Source organism: Tamandua tetradactyla, chromosome 2 (genome assembly GCF_023851605.1).
Source record: "Tamandua tetradactyla isolate mTamTet1 chromosome 2, mTamTet1.pri, whole genome shotgun sequence".
Taxonomy (NCBI): Eukaryota; Metazoa; Chordata; class Mammalia; order Pilosa; family Myrmecophagidae; genus Tamandua; species Tamandua tetradactyla.
Window position 1 is genome coordinate 58,268,686 of NC_135328.1, and position 21,251 is coordinate 58,289,936.

A 21,251-nucleotide genomic window follows, 5' to 3' on the forward strand; every position below is an offset into this window, starting at 1 on the left:
AGAAGGGATGTGGGAGTGGGGAGAATGTGCCAGCAGAGGGAATAGCAGGTGCAAAGGCCCTGAGGTGAGAGGAACGTAGCTGGGTGCAGGGGCCTGGGGAAACTGAGGGGGATGGTATAGGTGATGCCCGGGAGATGGCCCTTGTCTTAGAGACTGTGGTGAGGATTTTCATCTTTCCTACAAGTTAAGTGAAGCCTTCACTAGGAACGATTTGGTCGAATGTGCTGACCAGAGCTGATCCTGCATGCTTCAGGTCCTAGTGTTTAGGGAATAAAGTCTCTTTTCCATAAACGGCCTCTCCACACTGCTCAAAGCCCTATTAAGAGATGGATGAAACCACATTTCACCTTGACACAGGAGGAGAAAGAGAGGGGACTCAATCAGGAGAACTACCTTGAATGAGACCTGCCTTTTCCTCTGAGAATATGGGAGAAAATTTATCTTCTGTTGACAAGATCCTAGAATTTTAGAGCTGGCTGGGACTATGAAGGCAAGATTTCAACCTCATCAATTTTTAGAGGCCCAGAGAGGGGGCAGGGCTTGTCTGAGGCCACTCAGCCAGCAAGTAGTGCAGATCAAGGGCCACTGCCCTCAGCCTAACCTCCACCCCACGAACCCTGCGGTGTTTCTCTTAAGTCTTTATTTACCTAATGCAGACATCCAGTGTTAGAGCTTCAACTGATTCTCAAGGAAACTTAGAATCTGAGTTGTATTTCATGTAGCTTAGAATCCTCAGAAAGGTTGGGCAGAGACTATAGGTCTTCATTAGTTGGGAGAAGTCCAGAATCTGTCCACGTATTCATTTCTCACTTGCTCAGACGCTTATATGCTCATTAGGCAACATTTTTCTTTTGCCTGCTGGCCATGAGTCTGGCATCATGTCAGACACCCACAGTATAGAGGGAGAAATCAGACCTTGGCTTTGCCCGCAGTCACAGGGGCTGTATGATGTGGATTCAGAATCTGCAAGACAAAGGAGAAGCTTCTGTGGGTCCTAATGAAGTGTCAAATGAGAGAGGGAGGAGCTGCCTCCATTGGGAACATCAAGGGGGGCTTCACGGAGGCAGCAGCATTGGCTGGGGTCCTGAAGGACAGGCCCAACTAGACCCTGTAGAGATGGGACCCTGAGGGGAGGAGGGCCTGAGTGATTGCGCGAGGACTCCACTTCCTTGCAGTCTTGCGGTGCGGCGTCCTTCAGGACTGCCTGTCTCTTATGGGGTGGGTTCCAAGGTGGGACGTGTGGTGGGCCGCGAGGCAGGATAATGACTGACTCAGTGTTTTCTGGTTAATCTGCTTCACCTTCCTGTAATGTGCCGTAATGAGGAGAGATGGAAGGTGAGGCCACGGGCTCCATGTGCACACAGGCACTGGACTATGAATGACATACCCTCGCGCCCGATGTGCAATCACTTTGGACGAATGACGGCCCGAGCAAGGAGCCACAGCCGGGAAGGGATGCAAGTCAAGGGTACAGGTTCCTTGAGCCCCGTGGTGCTGGTGCGAGCCTTGTCCTGGGAGCCCGAGAGCCCTGGGGTGGCAGCGTGGGAGGGAGGCCTGGAACCGATGGCTGCTGAGGCCGGTCGCCTCTTCCATTTGTGAGTGGACTGAGCTGTTGGGAGTCTGTGTCTCTGTGGCTGGGTGGGGACCGTGCTGTCAGAGCAGCCTGGTGGGGAAGAAAGAGTCTTTTCTGGCCTTGGAGTTGGGGAGCTCGATTTGAGTCCTGGTCTGCCTGCTGAGCAAATCACTGTGTCTCTGGGCCTCAGCTTCCACAGCCATGGTCTTGATGATGATAACAACAAGGTCAGCATTCATCCCCCTCAATTCTGCGTGACACTGTACGGTTTTCAAAGATCTTTCACAGCCATCCTCCAAGGGCAGGGCAAGATTTGGGGGGTCCTATTTTATCGACTGCAACAAGTTTTATTCCACATCGTTCACCCCATTTTCAGGCCCAGGGAAGTTCTGGACCTGTCGAGGCCACAGGGCTGGAATTTGACTTCAGGATCTTTCCCGTTTCCATCTTGTGTGAGATGATTACATGGGCCTCCATGTTTCTGAATAATTCTTGGAGCCAGTTTCTTGACTGGCTGTTTTTCAGAATTGGCCTTTTGTAGCCAAAGTCCCCAGAGTCTTGCCATAGGCAGGGAGTGGTCAGATTCCCCCTGCATCAGCCCTGCCCCCTACCCCGGGGTCCTGCAGGTCACTTCTGTGAGGCTCACAGCCTCTCTGCTGTTCCCACCAACATCTGCCCGTGGTGGGTGAGCCCAGGCTTCTCCCCTTGTACGGAGACTTAGTAAACCCTTTGTCCTGGGTGGGAAGGGTTAGGCTGTATACAAGGGGAGGGGGGAGGGGGGCAATGGAACACTTCCTTTTCAAAATGGTTATTGAGAAAGCAATTCTGCTTTCCCTACACGTGGAGTGAGTAAAAATCACCTTTGGAGAAGAGAGAAAGGGAAAAAACGAACAATTGGCGGTGCTACCAGTGGTGTGTGTGTGTGTGTGTGTGTGTGTGTACGTGTGTGGAGGGGTGCTGGACTGTGGAATCTGTTTCAGTAAAACTCACGTTGATGCCGTCGCCAGTGCAGGCGCTCCTGGCGGGAGCCGGTCCCTCCTCCGGCCGTGGCGGGAAGGCGGCCGAGCACAGCCTGCCGTATGTATTTACTCTCGGCAGACTATTAACCAACACCAGGCTATTAATCTGGCTTTTGAGCCTTCACTAAAGCCCATAAAAGCTCACAGTTGTCAAATGGAGTTCATTTTAATTTCCTTTCAATCACAGTAAATTATTCAGGTGATAAATCAGCTGGAGCAGCCTCCTGGCTGTAATAGAAACCCTAATTCCTGGCTAATTATCCAGCCCATTGCTGCCAACAGATCAATACGGGCGCAAAATGGAACGGGCCCAGGGCCCTCCCTCCCATCGGGCCAGAGTCAGAGAGACAGCTGGGGAAGGGGGACGTGCTGCTGACCTCCCAGGAAGTTCAAAGGTCACAGGGGGTTAAACTGGGAGAAGGCCTAGCCCTCGTCCAACAGAGAAAGCTGCCAGAAATGCCTTCTGCTCTCACGAGCCACTTTGCCCTCTGAATAGTGGCATTTTTCCAGGCCGGTGGGCCTAGGGTAGTGCCTACTCCTAGCGGCATCCCCATTCCTGGGAAGGGCTGGTTTGGGTTTCTGAGCATGACTGAGTTCAGGGATAGCCTGAACACCAACCATGAGTCAGAAAAAGGGCTAGGCATGATAGGAGAGAAAGATGCTTCCTGTCCTTGAGGAACTCATTCTCTTCTATGGTGGAGTCGGGGCAGGGAGAGGAGGGGGTGAGGAGATAGGTGTGCCAGACCGAAAGAGGGGGAAGGCTTCTTGGAGGAGGTGTCATAGGTACTGTGTCTTGAGGTATGGGCAGAAGTTGGATCTATGGAGATGGAGGAGAGTTGGCTGATGAGGGCATTCTTAGCAGAAGAAACAGCGTGGACAAAGGCATGAAGGAAAGCACATATGGACAGGTGTTCAGGGAGCTGTACCCTGGCATGGGTGGTCAGAAAATAAGATGTGTGAGAGAAAGTCGGGGTCAACAGGATTGGAGGTGGGACTCAAAGCCCAGAGGCTGCACTGCTGGGATGGGGAGGTCTGACTTTGCAGTAGGGGCAATGTGCCCCAAAGAGCCCTGGATCTGCAGCCGGGAAGCTCCCATCATTGGGCCGCCTGCCTTTTGCCCTGTCCCTGCTCCTGCTGTTGATTGCTTTCTTCCTGAAGTCCTATCCTCAGCATGCTGTAACCCCATGCAAGAGAATCTCAAGGTTTCCCATTTGCACCCCCAACTCCATATTCTTGAACCCCTTGTGGCCCTCCATTGCTCTGTGTTCCTCTATTCACCCAGACCTGACCCCTCACTTCCCCACACCACCAGGACTCCTCCTATGTCAGAGCAGGGTATGTTCGTGGTCGTCTGTGCTCCCAGGGCTGGCATGTGTGTATGTGTGTATGTGTGTGTGTGCAAATGTTCATAAGCATGTGAACACGGGACAGCTCTGAGTGTGCTCTCTAGCAGGTTCTGCAGTTCTCATTATTTTCTTATGTCACACACACTCTAAACTTCAATCCAGTGTTTCCTGGCATGGAACATTCTTTGCTTCAGCAGGAGACCTTCACTGAGGCCTTCACTGACTCACCCCAGCCCACACTGACTTGTCTCTTATCTGAACTCATTAATATATAGGGATTTTATTGTAGTAATTGTAGCCACCTGTGTTTATTGCTTGCCCTGGGCCTGGCTGTTTTCTGAGGAGAACCTTACTTGCCCTATCTCAGTATGAATTCACATTTCCTAGCATCCCCATTTTGCAGATGAAACAGCTGAGGCTTAGTGAGTTGAGCTCAATGGCTTAGTCAAGGGAAGTAAGCGAAGTAGCTAAGATCAGAAGCCAAGATCCAGATCCCAGTTGATAGTTGCAGTACAGTCAGAGGCGGTGTCTGTCCTTTCTTACTTTGATCTGGTTCTACTGCCCACCCCCCAGTAGGGTTGTGCTCAGGGCCAGGCTTGCTTTTTGCAGACAGTATAGCTTGTTCAGAGGAGGTGACTGAAAATTATTTTCTAGGATGGATAATTGAAGAAATTGGAGCTGTTTAGTCTGAAAAAGGGAAGATTTGGGGATGTGAGTGGGGAAGGAGACAGGCTAAAAGAACTTTTAACAAGCTGTCTAACAGTGGCCTCCTTGAAAGGTTGTGAATTTCCTGTCACTGGAGGCGTGTAAGTAGAATCTTGCCCATCTCTTTTCATGTATGCTGTATTAGCATATACCATATGCCAAGAAAGATTAATTCTAATATAGAAAGAGTGGGAAAGGTCTGGGGGAAGGAGGGGAAGAGGTAGAGGAGGCAACAGAAGGAGAAGATCTTTTCCATGACAGCGTGATGGGGGCACTGAAGGGCAGTTCCCTAGGGAACCTCACTAGAGTGAGCAGAGAGGATCTGACCAGGGCACAGGAAACATGCCCTGTGCAGCAGAGGGCTGGGAGCCACAGTGCCTTGGAAAGCCAATTCAGCTACCCCAGTACAGAGAGCAGGGCTGGAAGGTGCCAGATCAAACGAAAGATTTAACCACAGCTCAGGTGCTATGCTAAGGGTTGGTTACGGAATGTTTCTCTGATGAGGGCACTTTAAGCTGAAGGCAGCAAGGGTGGTGGGAACAGTGTCTCAGACAGAGGAAACAGCCTGCGTGAAGACCTGAGGCTGGGAAGACCTTGATGCATAATGAAGAGATGTCCCACAGGGCTGGTCGGACAGTGGTATGTGATTCAAGGGAGTGGGGCAAGGAGAAACCTTCACAAGATTTTTTTTTTTTTTTTTTTTTTTTATCCTTCACAAGATTTTAAACTTGATGCTTCCAGTCTGAATTTTTTAAAAAATTTTTCTGGCTGCTGTGATGAGACATCTAGGACCAGGAGGAGGCTAGCGCCAAGGTTCATGCAGTGTTGCTGTACCCCAGGAAACGATTGCCTGCTCTATATGGGGCTCCCCATCATTGCTGAGAAATTGTGGCCCAGGCACTTTCCAGTCAGGTCCCAGGGTTGCTAGTGTTGAGATCAAATTTTATTCAGAGCTTCCTGATGGTCAAAGCAACATGGAAAACAATATCAGCTGCATGCTTCTCATTATCTTCCAGGAGAAAATAAGCCAATTGCTTATTTTTTTTTTCTGACACAAAGAATAGAAGGAAATTTTCACATGAGGCTTCCAGGCAGCATCCTGTGGAGGTGGCTGCAGTCTTTGTAAAACTATGGGTAAATGTGATGACCACACACTAAGTGGTGTGTTTCTCCGGGGGAAGGGCTGCTGTGACAACATGGCACAAAGAGGCAGCTTTCCTAATGACCTGACTTACATTAAAAAAAATCCTAGCCTCTCTGGGGCAGCTTTTCCAAGATTTTCCAATAGAAAACAAATAATGGGTATCTCAAAGTGACCCAAAGGTGAAAAGTACACAGATGCCATCAGCCTCATCCTTCTTCACTTACTCTGCTACTAGGGCCATCCTGGAAGATGTCCATTTCCTTCTAAACAGCTTTTCAGATGCTTTCTAAACAGCCGAGTATCCTGAGTAGCCTTTTTCTTCCAGTGGATCAACTGAAGGGTGGCTTCTAGGGAAAAGTCTTTGTACCTGTTCTGCAAGAGTGGGGAATGTTTGAGCAAGTTGTCACAGTAAAAGCGTGGGACACCTGAGTTTTAGTAGTGACTTTTGGGCTAGTCATTTCTTCTTAGGTCATGGTTTCTGCATTTGGGGTGAGGGGATTGGACTGGGTCACCTTTGAGATTCATTCTAGCTCTAACATGCTATGAGAAAACCAAATTGGAAATCCATCCCTTATTTTTATTTTGACTTGTTTACAGTTTTTTTTTCTCCTGTCTGTTCCACTCTTTTCAATGACAGGCAAATTCTGTGTATGTAGGTTTACGGATTACAAGTGAATTGTCAAAGAGCTGCCTGCACCTTGCTGGGATATTCTTTCATTCATTTATTCATTCATTCATCCAAGAAATCTTCACAGATATGCCATGTCAGTGACACTGACCACCTGTGCTGTGCTGTGCGGCATAAAGTAACAACAAATGATGCCGCCAAAGGTATGATGTGAAAATTGACTTTTGGGCAGAGATATTTTCCCCAAACAATGCAAACCAATATTTGCAATTAGAAAAAAGACAAAAGAATAGATAGTTTCAGTGTTACAGCTTGTTTGTTTTGAGGGTGCACCAAATGTTTGGTGTAAGGAATTCGGCTGTTCACAAAACTCTTAAAAACAAGACAATTTATTGCTTTGTAAATTACAAGAAAAACAAGGATGATGTGATTACAGGCTCCTTTCTTATCTCAAACACATAGAAATACTGGACCAAATATAACAATAACATGTTTAAATCAGTATCAGTGCTAGACAAAAAGAGAGGGAAATCTCCAGGGACTGGAAATTGAGGAGTTCAGAACCAGGACTCTAAGTGTGGGGCTAACATCTTGGTGGTTTACCGTCCTGGGACTGGATATAATGAATAGAGGCTGGGATTTTGACGCTGATTTTGGGACAGAAAATATAGCCTTCAACTTATGTGATAGGGGAGTTGGTACTGATACCACTGTAGAAAACTAGAAACATGAATGGATCATGCTTTCCATGAAATGGGAACCAAAAAGTTTTTACCCACAGGCTGAGAGAGGCAGTAAGGTAACTTGATTCTCCATGGGACTCAGAGTAGAACAAAAGTTTCCCATGGGAAGTTGAAACCCATGCTTGTGCCACACACAGGTGTGGTATCTCATTTCATGCATCACGTATAAAAAACCCACAAAGAGAAGCTAACTTAAAAACTGGACCTCTATCAGTGAAATCTCTGAGATTTCTAGCCAGAAGCACATGGAAAACTCTCATCTGGGTCCTTCCACAATTCAGTATACACAAAACACCTTTAGAATAAATGATAACATCTGAAGATGAGCTCACAATTAAAAAATTGAAAACCACACAAGGAAATAGGGGCAAAGCAGAAGACACAAAACCCAGGAAAATTAATTAGTGCTCCCCAAGAAACTGAGATAACAGACAATCTGAAAGAGACCAAAAAACGATTCAAAAAATTAAAGAAAGACTAGACGTCATTACAGGAGAATAAAACACTATGAAAAAAAGAATAGGCAGATTAGAAAAAATAACCAAATACATTTTCTAGAAATAGGAATTATAGTCATAAAAATAAAAAAAATTTTAGTTGATGTGTTAAAAATAAACTTATCAGATAAGGCATAGATGAATAGAAATCAGTTATCTGGAAGACAGGGCTGAAGAAATTGCCAGAAATGCAGCACAGAAAGCTAACGAGTTTGAAAATATGAAAGAGAGGGTAAAAAATAAACAAAATATCACAGGAAAGTCCAACACACATCTAATAGTTACACTGAAAAAATAAAATAGGAAAAAGTAGACAAAGGAAATATTTGAAGAAATAATGGCTGAGAACTTTGCAGAATGAAACTTTTGGAAGACGTATCATTATTTTGAAAAAACATACTAAATTTCAAGCAAGTTAATTAAAGTAAGTACGCATCTAGACAAAATTGTTGTGAGATTGCAGAACATCAAAGACAAAGGAAATTATAAAAGCAACCAGAGAGAAAGTATAACTTTAGGACATTTTTTTTCCAGCATTTATAGAAGTTGGAAGACAATAGAAAATATCTTCAAGTGTTACTTGACAGTTGAACTAGATTCTATGTTCAGCTAAGTGACCATTTAAGAGTGAAGGTAGTTAAAGACATTTTCAGACAAAGATAGGAAGAGTTTATTACTCATATACTCTACTCAACGGCTAAAAAATGTACTTCAGCAAAGGATATGCAAGATTACTGGCTTCGGCTCTGGCATGTAAAGAATTTGGAAGTCAATACTCTTGTCCTTACAATGAGAAAAAAGCTGAGGAAGTTGAAAATCAATGACTTTTCTCTGACCCATTGGAGAACTAAAGTTGCAGCAAAAACTGCTGCCCTGCCTTTTGGCTGGTAGCAGCTGTGCTGAACTAGCTACCTGACCCTCCTGGCTCTGGGTGCTTCCACCTGGCCCTGCACCCACTCTGCCACCATGATGGAACAGGCCATCTCCTTTGCCAAGGTCTTCGGGAGGGTGGCATAGCCGCCATCAGCACCAGGACGGCCGTGACCCCCATCGAGCGGGTCCAGCTGCTGCAGCAGGTACAACGTGCCAGTAAATGGACCGCTGCTGGCCAGCAGTGCAGAGACATTGTGAACTGTATAGTTTGTATTCCCAAGAAGCAAGGCATCCTCTCCTTCTGGACGGGTAACTTGGCCAACATCATTGGCTACTTCCCCACTCAAGCCCTCAACTTTGCCTTTAAGGATAAGTGTAAGCAGGTGTTTTGGGGTAATGTAGACAAACACATACAGTTCTGTAGGTATTTTGCTGGCAACCTGGCCTCTGGTGGGGCAGCTGGAGCCACTTCTCTTTGCTTTGTCTTCCCACTGGATTTCACTAGGACCCGTTTGGTGGCTAATGTTGGGAAATCTGGTGCAGAAAGGGAATTCAAAGGCCTGGGAGACTGTTTGGTGAAAATCACAAAGTCTGACAGCATCCGAGGCCTGTACCAGGGCTTCAATGTCTCTGTACAAAATGTCAGCATCTACAGGGCAGCTTATTTTGGCATGTACGATACAGCCAAAGGTATGCTCCCCGAACCCCAAAATACACCATTGTGGTGAGCTGGATGATTGCCCAGATGGTGACAGCTGTGGCTGGTGTGGTCTCCTACCCCTTCAACACTGTGAAGTGACAGATGATGATGATGCAATCTGGACGCAAAGGAGCTGACATCATGTATAGTGGGACTGTCAATTGCTGGAGGAAGATTTTCAAAGACGAAAGTGGCAAAACCTTCTTCAAGGGTGGATGGTCCAGTGTTCTCATAGGCATGGGTGAAGGCTTTGTGCTGGTCCTATATGATGAATTGAAGAAAGTCATCTAAGTGTGTCTGTCTTACCAGAAATGGGAAGGAAGAGAATCATGTAGAATCCTTACCTAACCATTACAGACCATTGACCTTCAAGAAATCCCTATTGTTTTACAAATCACACCTGTAGAGGACTATGGAAAGCTCTAGAAAAGGGGATCATTGTGATTACAATGGACCAATGACACTGCTGATTCCATGTTTGGATTACTGGGGGTGTGCCGGTTTGAAAGGATGTATGTACCCTAGAAAAGCCATGTTTTAATCCTGATCCATCTTGTAGAGGCAACCATTTCTTTTAATCCCTATTCAGTACTGTAGGTTGCAAACTTTGATTAGATTAAGATGTGACACACTCAATTAACCTTTGATTAGAGGGAAACGTGACTCCACCCATTCCAAGTGGGTCTTGATTAGTTTACTGGAATCCATTAAAAGAGGAAACATTTTGGAAAGAGCCATGAAGTCACAGCCCACGCAGCTAGAGAACTTTGGAGATGAAGAAGGAATATGGGGGAGCTTCATGAAGCAAGAAGCCTGGAGAAAAAGCTAGCAGATGTCATTGCCATGTTAGTCATGTGCCTTTCCAGTTAAGAGAGAAATCCTGAACTTTATTGGCCTTTCTTGAGTGAAGGTAACCTTTTGTTGGTGGTGTAATTTGGACATTTTTATAGAGTTCCTTTAATTTGGACATTTTCATAGCCTTAGAACTGTAAATTTGCAACTTTTAATTAATTCCCCCTTATAAAAGCTGTTCTGTTTCTGGTATATCACATCCCAGCAGCTTGCAAACTAGAATAAGGGGGAAGGGATCCCTTATTCCCTTCCACAGTGACCATTATTATGGATATTGGGTGAGGCAGCTCAGTTACACAGACCTAGAAACCCTTGAGTCCAAATACTTGTAGGACCCTCAGTTGTGTTTAAGAATTTATTTAAAAAGAAATCATGTCTCCTATTTGTATTTAAGCACTATCTCCTTTTGCAATTGTGTTTTATGTTGGGCATTCTGCTGCAACATAATAAATAAGCAGGACACTCTTAAAAACAACAACAACAACAAAAAACCACTGCTGCCCTGAAATCTGGAGAATGGGTGAATACAGTCCCAGCTGAGATCTGCTTTCCTGGAGCAGAAGCCACTGGAGCCACACTCTGGTAGGAACACATATACAGTAATTTTGATGATTGCTGGAGGCTGACTGTGAGAAGGAGATACGAGGTTACCCCTGATGGGGGTTTGGAGCTATGTACCCCAGAAAAATGTGTTCTTAAGTTTAATCCATTCCTTTGAGTGTGAAACCATTATAAGTAGGACCCTATGATAAAGTTCCTTCAGTTAACATGTGACTCAACTCAATCAGCATGGGTCTTAATCCTATTACTGGAGTCTTTTATAAGCAGAATGAAATTCAGCCACAGGAAGCAAGAAGTCAAAAGTCAGCAGGTGGTGGGAGAGAGAAAAAGGAGAAGGCTCTCATGTGCATTGCCATGAGATAGAGAAGCCAAGGGCCCAGGATCACCGGGAAGCTGTTCCACAGCACTGTTCTTCAGGAGGAAAGCACTGCTTTACTGACACCTCAGTTTTGGAATTCTTCTAGCCTCAAACTGTGAGCCAATAAATTCCCATCGTTTAAGCCAACCTATTATATGGCATTTGCTTTAGCAAGGGGGAAACTACAACGTCCCCTTCCCCCTAGACTCTGACCCATCCTCTCCAGGAATGATGCATGTGTCCCCAAGGGATCATGGAAAGGAGATGCCTGGGAGGGAAAATAGCATGAGAATGAAAAAATCCTGGTGGCTGCAGTCTTATGGGAGCCCTCACACTTTCTTGAGTTTTATCTCCAGGGACTGCATCAGATTCTTACAATGAAGAGCCAAGAAAAATTTCTGTGTGTCTCTAGCAAGGGGAGGGAAAAAAAATAATAATTTTGAAATGCATCCATTGTGTTCTCCATAGCAAAGACCTATTCTCAAGGGGAAAAGTTTTCCAGAGTCTTATCCCACTTGGGGAAAGGGCAGTTAACAGACTAGGGAAGCCTCCTCTAACTTTCTTGGGAAAAAAAAAAAACAGCTGTGAAATACTTGGGAAGATCACAGCCGAGGGATACAGACCACTAAAAGACAGATTTAATTATAAAATTATAGACTGCTTCCCCTCCCTTCACACCTTACCACCACACCAACATAGCTCTAGTATAACAGTGAATTCTATCAGAAAATTCTGCAAGGCACATTCTATTTAAGGAGGAGTTGTTAGGGAATTTCAAAGACAATTGGGAACACAAAAACAAGGACCCTAGAGAAATTTGAAGTCTCTGGTACTTACAGCTAAAACAAGCATTAAGGAAAGCCCAGCTCCTAGCCAGATTAACATAAAACCTCACACTAAACACCTAACTCAATTGATATTACCAATTATATCAGGTCCATCTTTCAACAACAAAAAATGCCAGACATGCTCAGAGGACTCAAAAAACACAGTTTGAAGAGGCAAAGTAAGCATGAGAACCAGACTCAGATATGACAGAGATTTTGGAATTATCAGATAGGAGAATTACTGTGATTAGTATACTAAGGGCTCTAGTGGAAAAGATAGACAACATGTAAGAACAGATGGGTAATGTAAGCAGAGAGGTGGAAACTCTATGAAAGAATGGAAGGGAAATGCTAGAAATAAAAACACAGTAACAGAAATGAAGAGTGCTTTTGGTGGGCTCATCAGTAGACTGGACAGATCCAGGTAGAGAATCAGTATGAAAGATATGTGTATATAAACCTTACAAACTGAAATTCAAAGAGATAAAAGAATGAAAAACAAACAAACCACAGAACAGGACATCCAAGAACTGTGGGACAAATTCAAAAGGAGTAACATGTATAACTAGAATATCAGTAGGAGAAGAGAGAATGGAGCAGGAGAAATTTTGAAGTAGTAATGGCTGAGAAGTTTCCAACATTAAAGACAGACACCAAACCACAGACCCAGGAATCTCAGAGAACACGAAGAAGAATAAATACTAAAAAAGCTGTACCTAGGCATATCATATTCAAACCTCAGAAAACCAAAGACAAAGAGAAAATCTTGAGAGAAGTCAGAGAAAAATAATTTTGTTTATAAAGAGCAAGATGAAAGTACATCATATTTCTTGTCAGAAACTATACAAGTAAGGAGAGAGTGGGGTTATTTAAAGTGTTGAAAGGAAAAACTTACAAAAACTAGAATTCTATATCTTAGAATCCTTCACTGTTCCTTCAAAAGTGAATGGGGCGGGGTGGGCCATGGTGGCTCAGCAGGCAAGAATGCTTGCCTGCCATGCCAGAGGACCCGGGTTCGATTCCTGGTGCCTGCCCATGTTAAAAAAAAAAAAAAAAAAAGTGAATGGGGCCGTATGACAGTGGCCTAGTGGCGAGTTCTCACCTGCCATGTCGGAGACTCAGGTCCTATTCCCAGGGCCTACCCATGCAAAAAAAAAAAAAAAAAAAGTGAATGAAAGATAGAGACTTTCCCAGACAGAAAAAACAAAAACTGAGGGGGATTAATCACCAGCAACATTATGTTGCCAACAAGAAGGAAGGCGTGGGATTTGAGAAGCATTGGTGATCAAATAAATTGGTAAATATAGGTCAATCTAAATAATTATTGACTGCTTTCAGGGTTTAAAAACAAAGTAGAGGAAAAGAAAATAGTAATATGTAAGATTAAGAGGGGCTGATCTGAGTTAAAATCTTCTAAGATCCTAGTATTGCTCAGGAAGAGGGTAGATATATTGATAAATTTTAGATTTCATTAGGTCAGAGATTCAGGTGGGTGAATTATGGGTAATTATTAGAGGCATAGAAGTTGAATCTGTAACTTCCAAACCAGAAGAAACGAAAGGAGATGACTTGCGTATAAGACAGGAGAGATGAAAAGAAGAAGAATAGAAAAAACATGGTTAATTAAAAATACAAAATTAGAAAGCTAGTAGAAGTAAATAAAAACATTTGAATAGGTGCAACAAATATAAATAGTTTGAATTTGCCAGAAAAATACAGATGATATGTTAAATAACTAATAATTTAGAAATGTCCCATTTGTAGGAATTAACCTAAACCAGAATGATACTGAAAGGTTGCAAATAATAAGATAGGGAAATACAGACCAGGCAATTACTAACCAAATAAAATGTAATAGTGTAATACTAATATTGATGAAATACATTTTAAAGCCTAAAGCATCCTCAAAGACAAAGAAGACCATTACTTAATGCCAATGAGAAAACGTTGTAGAAAGATATAATAATTCTTCAACTAAGCAAATCAGTACAAGTTTTGAATATTCAATACTGGCAAGGAAATAGAGTGAAAACCTCACTTGCACAACACTAGTGGAAATGGAAATAGATACAAATGTTCTGGAAAGCAATTTGGGCATGCTATTTCAATCTTTAAAATCTTAACTCAAATATTTTTTCTTAGTAATTCAGTCTTTCGAATGCTATTGAAGCCAGGGTCGCAAATCAAAGACAGAAATTTTAATTCAATAACTGATCGAATTCCAAATAAACATCAAAGGGTAATGATTATCAATTGTTAGAACACTGACGTCTGTTTAGTACCTACTACGAACCAGGTTTTATGAAAATGCTTTTACCAGAGTCTTTCCATTATTTAAACCCTTCAAGGTCATCATTATCTCTATTTTATAAATGAAGAAACTAAAGAGTATAAAGTTATACATCTAGAATGTTATACTCATATGTGAAACAACATATGTTGACTCAAAAAGCTTAGCTCTTTCTAATATATCTTTATGCAAGAAGATGACTATATGTATTTGTAATAACAAAGAAATGGGAGAAACCTAAATGACTAGTGATAGAATATTATACAGCTATTTAAAGTATATTTTCAAATAGCATTTAGTTATTTGGAACATGTTTAAGATGCAATGTTAGAATATTATCAAAAAAGCAAGTTGCAAAATTATAAACACAATATATTTATTATGAATATGTGCATATATAAATACCTAGAAAAAATAATGGAAAGAATGAGCCAAAATGTTATCTGTGGTGATCTCAAATTGCAAAACTATTGAAGATTTTAATTTACTTATTCATATTGTCTGTATATTTCAAATGTTTTACAATGTGCATATATTAATAAAAAAGATATAATAATTCTATACCTATAGGTACTTAGCAGCAAAGTCTTAAAATGTTTAAAGCAAAAATTATTGTAATTGCAAGAAAAATGAACAAATCTCACTGGAAAATTTTAACACACCCCTAATTAATGGACACACCAAGCTGACAAAAAATTGGCAAGGATATTTGTAAGAATTGCACAACATAATAACAAGTTTGATCAAATAGACATATATAGGACCAACAATTAGAGAATACATGTTCTTTTCAAACATGCATGGAAGGAGCACTTACAAAAATTGACTACGTGCTAGTTCTGAAAGGAAGTCTTAGCAATACCCAAAAGCATAGACTGTGTTCTTTGATCACAGTGCAGTAAAACAAGAAATGGATAGTCCAAAGCAAAATATGACTTCCACATCTCTGTATTTGAAAGTTATAAAACAAAAATAACCCTGAAAAAATCCAGGGGTCAGAAAAGAAAGATTCATGGAAATTACAAAATGTTGTAGCTAAACAGTAACAAAAGTCCACTACGTATCAAAACTTGTGTAATGCAGCTAAAGTAGTACTTAGAGGGAAATGCATAGCTTTTAATGCATTTATTAGAAAAGAAGATAAAAAATTAATGCTAACTATTCAACTCAAGAAGTTAGAAAAAGATCAGCAGAGTAAATGCCAGCAAAACAAAGCAGAAGTAACCCGTATGTGTTGCAAAAATTTAAACAGTATAGAATCATACCAAATAAAAATGAAAGACCTTCTTCCTACTCCCTGCCTAATCGCGGTGTTCACTTGTAAAGGAAGAGTTTGTAGACATACTAGGGCACTTTAAAAGTAGCAGTAGGTGAATAATTATAAGTAGTAAATGAATAAACCTAGAGATAGGAACAGAATCGTGGTTTCATAAATGATGATACCCGAGGCAAGGGGATCTGAAGATTTAGAGAACAAGTGAGAATGATCTTGGGGTTTTAGTTGTTTGTGAACTCAAGCATATGGTTGCCAGTGAAAGCAAATACTAGCTTGCTCAGTTCACTTCTGTATTGGTCAGGCTGCACTGGGTGGGTGCTTCGCCTAAAGTAGTATGTTGACTATTAGTGCATAACCAGAGGAGGTGACCAGGCTGGGAAAGAGACTTGACCTAATAGCTAATATTCCCTAAGCCCTTAATATGTGCCACATACTGTGATGTGAACAGCTCTTTATGTTGTTTCTTACCCACCCTCTCCATGCTCTGTGAAGTAGTTGTTTAAAATGGAAAATTATTCCCATTTCACAGATGAGAAAAGTGACAACAAGTTTTCTAAAGACACATAAGTAGAAACACTTGGAGCTACATCATGAAGCCAGTCAGTGAGATTTCAGGGCCTGTGCCTTTGTATCCTGTCCTCTGCTTACATCACCTCTCTCCCCCAACAAGATATGAGGAACTTGTGAAGGGACTGGAATTGGTGGGTCTGGAGAAAAATAAGTGCAGTGAATCCACAAGAATGTAATATGATCTCAAAAGGGACTCAGGTCTGGAGGACTTCCTGGAGACATTGCCGTGCCATGGTTAAAAGTGCTCCTGAGAAAGAGGAACAGACCTCTTTGTGGCCCCACCCCACAACCTGGGTGGAAATTAGAGAAAGGCAACTTTCAGGTTAGTAGAAGAAAATCTTCTAAACAGGCAGAGCTGCTCAAGTGTGGATTGGGCTGTGGGTTTCCTATCACTAGGAGCATTCTGGTGTGGGCAGCGTGGCCAGCCGGGATGAAGGCCAAGGGGGGCTTCAAGCTTTGGATGGGGGCTTGGAACAGATACATGCTAAGATCCTTTCCAGTTCTGAGTTTTGCATTCTGTGACAAATGTGGTTGCCTCTCCTCTATTCTATTTGGGAGAAAAGGTGCATTTGTTGATCTTTTCTAGACACCTTGGCTATGAAACGATGGTATGAATTTATTGAAGACCATCACACAGTCCAGCTCAGTGCCTGTGCTTTTTAAGAGGCTACGGGCAGTTGTAGGGTAGGGTGAGGGAATTGGCAATGTTATCATTCTGGGACCACCAAGAGGGCAGATCGTTTACCTGTTGCCTGTTGTGATTTTGGAGGCTGCTGGGAAAGGCTGGCTTCTTAGAAGGAAGGTGTGAATGGAAGATGATGAGAAGATGTGGTCGATAAGCACCTTAGGGGGTTGAAATGGATTAGTTTTCAATGACAGGATAAAGTCTTACCTGTGGCTGTCTGTGGACCGAGCATGGGGCAGGGGGCAGGTGAGGATGGTGGAGGCGATCCCGAGGAAGCAGAGGGGATCTGGTAGGAGGGATGTAGGCATTTTGATTATGAAATATAGACGGTGGCTTGGGCAGATGGCATGAAATTCGGAAGACGAGATGCTGGAGCAGGATGTTGGTGGAACAATGACCTGGAATTGCTATCGAGGAGCAGCAAATATGCAGACCCTTCTTCTTCTCCCAGAAAATCAGGGGAGAGGAGGGAGGTCTGCTTTCCATTGGTGAGGACACCAGGGACCTAATACCTGGAGGACTACCTGGAGGCAGCTCTCTGTCATTGTGAAAACTGTGGGCTTTGGAAGCAGCTACCTGTGACTTTTCAGCCTATAAGAATTTTGAGCCCCTAGGGAAATTAGGTAATAAAAGTGATCGCAGAGGTGCGCGGGTGGTTCAGTGGTAGAATGCTCACCTTCCATGTGGGAGACTTGGGTTCCACTACCAGCCCATGCACCCCACCCCACCCCTCCAAAAACAAAAAACTATCGCAGGCCTGCCTTCAAAGTCTGTGTGATTGTTCCCTTACTCTTGGATTTGAGCCGACTGCTCATCACATCCCAAACAAGCATTACCTTTTCTTCCTTTGTGTACAAAGTTATTTTTTCTCAGACCTGCTTGGCTTTATAACTGCCTTAACCTCAGTTTTCTTCTATGTAAAATAGGGATAATAATGGTACCTGTGTTATAGGTGATTGTACAGAGTAAATGAGATGAGCACGTAGAAGATTTAGCAGAGGACACTGCTCATAGTCGACACTCAATAAATTAATGATTAATGATTATTGTTATTATATCAAGGAGCATTTTACCCCATTAAGGGTTCCACGGGGCAGAGAGACAAGTCATGGTAGGAAACGGATCAGGAAAGCCCAGGTAGGCAGGGCTGGGCTGGGCAGGAAGGGGGCGCAAGAGGAGGCAAGAGGGAGTTTTCTCCAGGATGGCAGGTGGCTGTGTACTGTGGGGCTGAGAGGGTTGCGAGAGAGACCAGTAGGTCTGATTTGACCTGGAACGTGCTGTGGAGTTGATGGGACGGTTTTCTTCCCCAGGCTTTCTCTGTTGTTTTACTATTTGCCTGCCTACAAATTACAGAGGCCAATGAGCCCAGGCTTCAAGGGGGAAAATCCCATTAAGGTTATCAAAATAACAATTTGTATCACTTTTAGAACTTCTGCCTGAGGAGCTAAGAAATCTTTGTAATAAATTATTAATTGTAGATTGCGTTATAAGCCTTTCCCCATACAAACAAACAAATTGGTATTTTCCTTTGGTGCATCAGAGAACAGGAATTCTCCCATTACCCAGAACTGTCTCAGAGGGAGGGAAGGAGTATTAAAACCCAGACTATGCTATTTCTCAGGGACTCGCCAAGCAGAGTCCCTGAGAAACATACCTCCTGGGAGGGAGAGATGGGATGGCCAGCACCTGTGGCTGTCCAGGGCCACCTACCACCCCCCATGCTCAGCCTGCTCCTGCGTCCCCATGGGGCAAGACGGTCTAGACCAAGGGCTCGGGTCAGGCTGGCTCTGAAGCCTGGCACCAACACTCCCTGGCTATGTGACCTGGACAGGTCTCCACAACCTCACTGAGCCTCAGTTTCCCCATCCACAAGAGGGAGGCGAGGATACCCATGTACCCCTCACAGGGTCAGTGTGAGGCCAGAAGATGAAACAGGAGGCTCAGATGTGTAAGGTCTCGCACAGTACCTGGAACCAGGGGAACACTCAGTAGGCGTTCTCTTTCGTTATTATTTACATCCTCAGACATGTCAGAATGGTTTAGATGAGGCTCCTGCCCCCACAGGTTTAGGGTTTGGAGGGCCACACAGGGATTGGGCCTGGACGAGGGTGAGTAAGAGGTTGCCAGGTGGAGAAGAAAGGGGGAGAGGAGGAGGAGGAACAAAACCGTGGAGACGCAGAGACTTAAGCTTATGTTCATTCTGGAAAAGTAGGAGAAGTTTACATGGCCGAAGCAGGAAGTGTGGTAGGGGCATGTTTGATGACTCTGGAAAGCCTGTTTAAAAATGATGAGATCCTATAATAATCTGCAAAGTGCATATGGTTATACACTTCACTTATATTTTCTCATTTACTCTTCAGGACAAATATTTCCAGAGTCATTTATTTTTTTATTTAATAGGTATTTATTTTTCTTATTTAACAGAGGAGGAAAATGAGGGGGTTATTCTTGATACACAACAAGGTTTAAAGTTGTACCCTAACATTTGCCTGGCAGGACCCAAGTGGTAGGTTTGGACAGTCTAATTTATGCTGTCTTTTAAGCTTCAGGTGCTCATCATGTTTGGAGCTGTTTGTAAGGGGAGCCTTTCCTCTCAGCGGGAAACCCTTTTAGGAACAGGTGTGTTAATTTAAACAGGTTGTTTTCAATCTGGGTGTCAGATTGTAGCATATGGAATAAATCTGGTGAAATTTTTAGATTTATGCCTTGGGAGGGCAGTACTAGAGATTCTCTCGATGTTAACCTTTTTCGGGGCTCCTGGCCCTCTTTAGAATGGATGTTTGGGATTTGGAAAAAATGAATGATTCTCTCCTGTCTTAGCTTTTGCACATGGCTCTCTCTTCATTGTTGTTTTGGGAAGTTAGGAGCTAAGAAGCAGAAAACGGGCCACAAGGCTCTCAAATTCTGTTGGGGATCTGCCTGGTGTTGAGTAAGTTGTCTCAAGTGTCTCCTGGGGATTCCTCACAGTTCACCAGTGAATTCTGAATAACCCAAAGTGGACTCTACCCACACAAGGCCCCAGCGAGCCTGTGACTCATCACCCGAACCTCATTTTCTCTACAATTTCCCTGGAGTCAGAAAATCACATCTAGGCGGGTGGGGCAAGACAATTCAGAAATTTTTACCCTGGACTTTGAGAGATGAAACCCCTCATTGCCGCAGAGAAACTTAGCTACAGCAGCGCCTTATGGGAGGACCTGAAATTGACCATTTGGCCCCGTAATGGAGCAGATTTGGGGCGACGGTCTCTAGAGATTTCACCGTGGTGAGTGTGGGCCCAGCTTCTGCCTGGTTGTGGGGAAACTTATTTTCCAAGCTCTACTGGGGAGAGCAGTCTCAGACCTTGAGAAATTGAGACTTCTGTAGCAGCCATGTACCTCACCTGTGTTGCTGATTAAAAAATTCAAGCTATGTGCGCAAGAAGACATATACAGGAATGCTCCAAGGAGAGCTGCCTTTCATTGCAGGGTTCCTGAAACTCAGGAGAAGCCTGGCTGTGAAATTGTCTCTTGTTGGAGCAGTGCAGTTTTCCACATGCTCTCCTTCTTTTCATTTTATTTCACTCTCCGTTGCATAGCTTCATTTGGGATGAGGCATGTGTGTCTCCTGGTTTAGGAAACTCAAAGTTTAATACTCTCCAGACTTTAAAATTATAGAGTGTTTTCTATATTCTAAGCCTGTGCATTTGTTAACTCATTTAATCCCTTTAAGACCCCTGTGATGTGGGTACTTTTATTATCTTAATTTTACAGATGAGGAAACTGAGGAACAAAATGAATAAGTAGCATTTCCAAGATCACACAGCTGGCACAAACAAATGCTGGGACTTAAGACCAGCTCTATTATCTCTTTCAAGGAGTGGCCTGAACAATTGGACCAGCTGTCCAAATCTGCTGGAAAGAATGGTTGAGGGTCAAGTATTTAAAACAAAAGTTACTATTTTCAGGATTTGTATCCCATATTTGAGCAGATTTGTGAATTATAGTCCTTTTTGACAAGCTGCCTGATTTGATTACCTTGGCATAGATTTTATCTTGGAAGGTGCTGGAAGTGTATTGAGCAAAGAGACTTGTCCAAAGAAGTTTTAACCCCTCCCCCCCTTTTTATTGTATGCTGTATAGAGAGGTCACATTTCATTCTTTTACCATGTGCGTATCCCATTATTACAGTACCATCTGTTGAATTTTTGTTTTTTTGTTTGCTTATTTGTTTGTTTTTCGGGAAATGCATGGGCTGGGAATTCAACTTGGGTCTCCCGCATGGCAGGCGAGAATTCTACCTCTGAACTACCCTTGCACCCCTATTTCCTATGTTTTTTAATGACAGAGTTGGGCGTGTGGCTACCCCTGTCCCAGATATCTTCCAGAACATCACCACTGTGACTGCACTATGTGGAGGAGAATTTGGGATCTCCATCATCTATGTATCTCTGTGCTGGCATGGATTCCAAGCCATTTTCCAAGGAGATTCCTGTCCCTGCCTGGAGGTAACTGCTCAGTTCACCTCTGCAGGGCTTCTGGCTCAGCTCACTGCTGTCAAGCCACTCCGTTTTCACAGGAGGGTATCCGTACCACTCTCAGCTGGGTCTGTATTTAACTGTCCAC

General features: G+C 43.4%; 1 protein-coding gene and 1 pseudogene across 3 annotated transcripts in view; both read left to right on the top strand.

Moving 5' to 3' along the window:
• Positions 1-21,251, top strand: part of PAX5 (paired box 5) — a 201,535-nt gene that overhangs the window by 62,497 nt on the left and 117,787 nt on the right. The gene's annotated exons all lie outside the window — the stretch shown is intronic.
• On the top strand, positions 5,310-16,517 carry LOC143673340 (ADP/ATP translocase 3 pseudogene; annotated as a pseudogene).